This window comes from Salvia hispanica, chromosome 6, assembly GCF_029641045.1.
Source record: "Salvia hispanica isolate PSC_SH4W2 chromosome 6, Shi_PSC_v1, whole genome shotgun sequence".
Taxonomy (NCBI): domain Eukaryota; kingdom Viridiplantae; phylum Streptophyta; class Magnoliopsida; order Lamiales; family Lamiaceae; genus Salvia; species Salvia hispanica.
Genome location: NC_142697.1, coordinates 12336805 through 12343475, shown reverse-complemented (window position 1 = coordinate 12343475; position 6671 = coordinate 12336805). Strand labels below are relative to the sequence as shown.

At 36.0% G+C, this 6671-nt stretch overlaps 1 pseudogene; it reads left to right on the top strand.

The window, feature by feature from the left end:
* Nucleotides 1-4310: 4310 nt before the first annotated feature.
* LOC148923237 (zinc finger BED domain-containing protein RICESLEEPER 2-like) lies at nt 4311-6508 on the top strand (annotated as a pseudogene).
* Nucleotides 6509-6671: the final 163 nt, after the last annotated feature.

Genomic DNA, 6671 nt, shown 5'->3' with positions numbered 1-6671 from the left:
CGCACTTGTTAGTTGAATATTTGCATGAGAATATGCTATTTTGGCAGGGAATTGAGCTTATGGTTTGGAGGCATTGTAGAAAGGCATTTGTGTTGAGTGATGCAAAAAGGAGGCAAAATGTGCAAGAATTGGAAGAAAAAATCAGAAGAATGCAAACTCCCAAGCTGTTGGACTGGCTAGTTTGAACCCGACGAAAATGACAAAAGCCACTTCCACACACTTATCAAGGACGAATCTCACATGCTACGCACGCCCATTTCAGCCCTTGGAGAGTAAAAAAGATGGGAAATATCTTTTATTTGTGCGGGGGAGGTTATTTATATCCAACCCTCTCTTTTATTTGTTGTGTATATATGTTGTGTGTGTGAAGTATGTGTTTATTTTGAAGTTTTTTTGTAATTGTGGCCTTGTCGGCCTTTGTGACTGTCTTGTGTTGTTAGTAATTTCTCTCTAAACTCTTGGTCTACTTGCTCTCAAGCAAGCAATGCCCAAGTTTGAGGAGGCGGGATTCTCGTGTGTTGTTCTTGATTTTCTAAGTTTTATGTGATGTGTGTCCTTTTCCAATATTTTAATCAAACTTGCTTGAGGGCAAGCAAGGTCTAAGTGTGAGGAGGGGGTTTGTTTTGTTATTTCGACGTGTTGTATTGTGCCGTTTTTGTAAAGTGTCGTGTTTTATCTCTTTTCCCAAGCCTTGATGCAGAATTTGGTAATGATCCCCCTATTGAATCGTAAAAAAAATGACTATTTTAATCGTAGCCAAAAAAAATGAATTGCTTTGTTTTGAAAAAATTATTCAAGAACTTGTGGTTTTGATTGAATGAAGTTAACTACGATGGAAATGTGAAGCACTACCATTTCCATAAAATCCCATAGATGGTAAGATTCAAAGCCTCAAAGTAGGACACTTTCTACATGTATTTCGAGCGTGGAATGACATTGCATTGCATGATAGTTTATATCTCTTGGTCACTATTGCATAGATAGAGGGCACTAAGAAAAGCCAAATTGAGTCTTATTCTTTGTGATTACATCAACCAAAAAGAGCTACCCCTAGTTGCTAGGGATGTCAATTTAGCCCGAACCCGATGGGCCAGCCCGAATAGACCGGTAAATTTACATGGTTAGGGCCGAAAATCTATGAACCGATAAGAAATCGGGCTAATCGGGCTAGACCGATCGGTCTGCCGGGCTAGGCGGGCTGGGCTGTCGGGCTGCCGGGTCAGCCCATCGGGCTATATACAGAAACCCTAAAAATTAAATGTGTGAGTTTTAATGATCTTTTCTCTTCCACTTCCCGTTGATGACTTTTCTACTTCCAATTGATAGTATATAAATCACTTCCAGTTGATGACTTTTCCACTTCCAATTGATTAGTATTTAAATCACCGTTTCTATAGTTTCACTTTCACACATTATTCACTATTCCCTTCCACTCTTCACCGTCGACTTCACAACGTGGCTCAGTTTGTTACTCTTTAGCAGGTGCTTTCTCTCTCTTTCCCTCTCTTTCTCTATTTGTTATGTGTAGGTGTATCATTCTATATGTGTATCAATGTATGCATTTGTTTAATATTAAAAAATTACTTTCTCTGCTTTGTTGTCAACATCTCTGTTATTGTGTTTGCAATATGTCAGTAAGAATAAGATGTACTATCAATTTATTTACATAATAATATAATGTGTATATGGATAATGGATGTATCTGTATATGTAATATATAGTATGTATTTGTTTTTAGTTACTGCAAATGAGAATTATGAGATGGCTTACATAGTTTATACATTATGATTTATGTGTATGTGTATATAATATGGGAGTATTTTAGATTTTTTAGTTATCGCCTACTGGAGAACAAATTTAATATGGGAATCATGAGATGGCTTATATAGGGATGTATCCATATCCTTCTTTGGATAGACGCTTAAAGACCGGACCACCATCAGTTTCATCCTTAATCATATTCGCAACATCTGTCGCGTTCAACTTGTACCGAGACTTTTTACACCGCGCAGCAACCATATCGTTGAACTCGAAGTTTGACTGATATTCTTCTTTGCGTGCAATCTGAATCCGCCCTCTCGGGAAGCCCAATGTAAGGTGGACATCCTCCTCATCTAGTGTTAGGCGCTCGCCACCAGATAATGGAATCTCGCACCGAGCAAGATTTAATGACTTCAACACCCGGTAAGCTAGGTAACCTGGGAACTCCCTGATGTTGAACTCTAGGACAGCGCTGAATCCCAGTTCGATCACGGCTTCCTTCTGCCGGGGAGTCAGGTTTTGTATACATGATATGAACTCGGTTGGGTTCTATCGACAGTACAGGTGGTCGGCTTTCTTCCCCCTGGGTTTCTTTTTCTCCAAGTCTTCATTGCGTGAACTTGTTGCAGCCTCTTCCTCGGCTAACCTTTGTTGAAGTTTCTCAGCTAATGCTATGGGAATAACATCGTCTACCGCTTGATCAAACTCAGACAGACGGTGCTTGGAGCCTGTCCAGAGTAGGTAAAACCATGGTTTAGAACAAATAATCTATGCGTTTAAGTAAGTAATGCACGCCATCTATTTACCAATGCACAGAGCTGAAGATGCAATGTACAAACCCAAACATACCAATCAATCACTTGCTAAAGGGATGCATCCAAGAACTTCATCCCAAACTCCCACATAACAAAAATGCCAAATAACCTATGCGTTACAGTAAGTAATGCATGACATCTATATACCAATGCTCAGAACTAAAGATGTAATGCACAAACACAAACACAAACATACCAATATATCACTTGCTAAAGGGATGCATCCAACAACTTCATGCCAAACTCCCACATAACAAAAATGCCAAATAATCTATGCGTTTCAGTAAGTAATGCATGACATCTATTTACCAATGCACAGAATTGAAGATGTAATGTACAAACCCAAACATACCAATATATCACTTGCTAAAGGGATGCATCCAACAACTTCATGCCAAACTCCCACATAACAAAAATGAACAACAATCTACAAAAATGATGGAATGATGCATAACCTTCATTCTGTTCTGGCTGGCTTTTGTAGGGGCGTTGTCTTTTAGTCATTCTATATCTGCGCGACGAGAGGGCAAGAATCGGTAAGTTTTCAACCATAACTCAGTGTGGTATCTCCCAAAAAATGATGAAAAGTGTACATATTGGCCAGAAATCCAGCATACAGTAAATAGAATGCTCACAATACCAACGTCTCCAACAAAAAAACAACAACTTTTGTGCATTACACCTACTGTAAAGTAAACCGATGCAAAACCCAGATCCAAAGGAGAGAACTAATTGTTATAGCAAGGATGAACAAAACCCTATCTCTAATAACCGCAATTTCATCTTTTCCAACAAAATCGAGCCAAACAATTTTGTGAATTATTTCGATTATAAACTACAAATCGATGTTTAGGAGTGTTTGTGCCTACCAAACAAAAAAAATAGAACCACACCTTTTTTTTGCATGAAATGTTTCGACTTTCAACGGAGAGCGCGTAGTGATTTCACGGCGGGAATCGTCCACCGACGTAGATTCCACGGCGGGAATGGTCCACCAACGGAGAGTTCGCGGCGGGTAGCGTTGGTAGAACTTGATTTCAACTGACACAACGACGGCTAGGGTTTTGTGGAATTAGGGGAGAATATTTGTGAAGAGAGTGTTGATGGGATGGAGTGAGAGAGAGGGGAGTTGAGAGGTCGATGAAAATGTCGCGTAAATTTCGGACCTGCCGTTTCGAAACTAATTGTGTAGTATGTTATTTTACTGCTTTACCCTTTTAATGCACAAAAATGCACTAATAATGCAACACGGGATCAGATTGGCCCTTTTAATCTAGTCAATCCATTCCATCAATCTAATGGTTGATATTAAGAAGAGAAAAGACATTTAGGGTGTAATAGGACCCTAATGCTCCCATATATATACATATATATATATATATATATATATATTATTTGTTTAAGCATTATTTCAGCTTTATGCTATTTAGACATAAAAGGAATTTAAATAGTCAATAATAGCTTTACGCTATTTAGACAGAAAAAGAATTTAAATAGTCAATAAACCCTAACCTTTTTTTTTTTAATATATGTCAGTAGTTACTTTATTATTAAATATATGTTACTGACGGCATCTTTTATGATATTTTGGACATTTTAGTTAATGTATAGTTGTTAATTACATTATAGTTTTGTGCTAAATATATGTGGTGAATTGATTCTATATTATTACTTGATTAGTGATTAATTTATGCTAATTATATTTTTATGTTGCAGATTTATAATTGCTAATGATGGAAGATTCTTCTCCAACAATTAATACGGAGACTCCAAATAGTTTCAAGTCTAAGAAGAGACAAAAAACTTCTGAAGTTTGGAATAACTTTACGGTTTAAGAACCTGACAAAGATGGGAAAAACGTCAAGTGCAATCACTGTCTTCAAAGATGGAAATATGAAGGTACGAAAAATGGAACATCCACTTTTAGTCGTCATATGTTGGTTTGTAAGAAGAAACCGAATTTTGGTGATTTGAGTACTATGTTTCTGAATCATGATGGGAAGTTAAGGGTTAAGGATAATGTAATAGATCCAAAAATATGCCGGGATTGGATGATTAAGATATCAGTTACACATAATCTTCCCTTGAGGTGGGTTGAATATAGCGCAATGAGAGGTTTTTTGAAGTATTTGAACCCGAACATAAGATTTATCTCTAGAAATACTCATGCCTCGGATGTGATGAAATTTTATGAATTTGAAAAGGAAAAATTAAAGATAAGACTGAATAGTGTTCCTGGAATGTTGTGCTTGACTAGTGATCTTTGAACTGCTTGTACTAATTCAGGATACATTTGTTTGACTGCACGTTTTGTGGATGAACAATGTATACTAAATAGCAAAATCCTTCCATTTTGTTCCATGCCTCCTCCACATTCTGCACCTGAAATAGCTCAAAAAATTTATGATATCTTGTTGGATTGGAAGATAGATAGGAAAATCTTTTCTTTGACTTTGGATAATGCTTCAGCTAATAATGTCATGGTGAAATTATTGAAAACACGACTTCAGTTGCAAAACTCATTATTGTGCAATGGGGAATATTTTCATGTGAGATGTTGTGCACATATTTTGAATCTTATTGTACAAGAAGGGTTGAAAGTAGCTAGTGATGCTTTAAATAAAATTAGAGCGAGTATCAAATATGTTAAAGCATCAGAAGCTAGAATGATCAAGTTTAAGGAATGTGCAAGAAAAGTTGATATTGAATTTACTACTTCATTGTGCTTGGATGTGCCTACACGTTGGAATTCCACATATTTGATGCTTGCCAGTGGAATTAAATATCAACGAGCTTTCTCTATGCTTGAATGTGATGATTTAGCTTATAAGCATTGTCCGACAGAAGATGAGTGGGGAAGAGGAAAAGTAATGTGTGAATTCTTGGAGCCATTTTATGACATTACTACTTTAATTTCTGGTTCATCCTATCCTACTTCCAACTTGTATTTTATGGAAGTGTGGAATATTGGACGTTTGTTGGAGAAGAATTCTAGAAGTCATGATGAAGTGGTAAAGTCTATGTCTCTTAAGATGCAATCAAAGTTTGAGAAATATTGGGAAGATTATAGCGACATTCTTTCCATGGGGGTCGTGTTTGATCCAAGGATGAAGCTGAAACTTGTGGAGTATTGTTACTCAACACTTGATCCTCTTTCAAGTGAGGACAAAGTCAATAGGTTGAAGACGAAATTGTATGCTCTATACGATGAGTACAAGAAAAAAGGTGGTGATGCATCTTTGTCTAAACTTTCTCAACCTAGTGGAAGTCGTAATTCTGAAGTTGGAGAATCTAAATTCATGGAAGGAGTAAGAAGACAAGAAGTGGGGAAATTAAAAATGAATCCTAATGTGTTTGTTGTAAGTATTTTATTTTATATAAATATTTGTTTAATTTATATTAATTTCATTTAGTATCATTTTACTTACATTTTTATAATATTGTATAGGCATATAAGAGTTACAGAGGTGCAACTTCGGAAGCAAAGTCACCATTGGATATATTTGGAAGACATGACGATGGATGAAAATGCTAAACTTGATCTGCTTAAGTATTGGAAAGATCATTCATCCCATTGTGAAGAACTTGCTAGGATGGCGTGTGATGTACTTAGTATTCCTATAACAACGGTAGCATCTGAATCTTCCTTTAGCGTTGGAGCACATATCCTAAACAAATATAGAAATAGACTTCTTTCTGAAAAAGTCCAAGCTCTTATTTGCACGCATAATTGGTTGCATGGATATTCTAATGGTAAGATTTTACTTTTTTTATAAAATTTTAAAAAATCAAACTATATTTTATTTTAATATTGTAATTCTTTTAATAGAAGATGAAGATTTCGAAGATGAGGAGGAGGAAGCACATGATCAAGGCAAAGCGTCAGAAACTATCGACTTAGAAGAATGCCATTCAGATACTTAAGTTTTAGACTTAATTGTGAAACATGGACTCTTAAGAGTTTGTAGTTGAAAATTTTATCTTTAATTTTATATTATGCAATCTTAGAGTTGTGTCATAAATATTTTGGATTTTAAATGTTACTTTTTTCATATAAACTGACATGTATCTTATTTCTATATATAATGTTAGGGT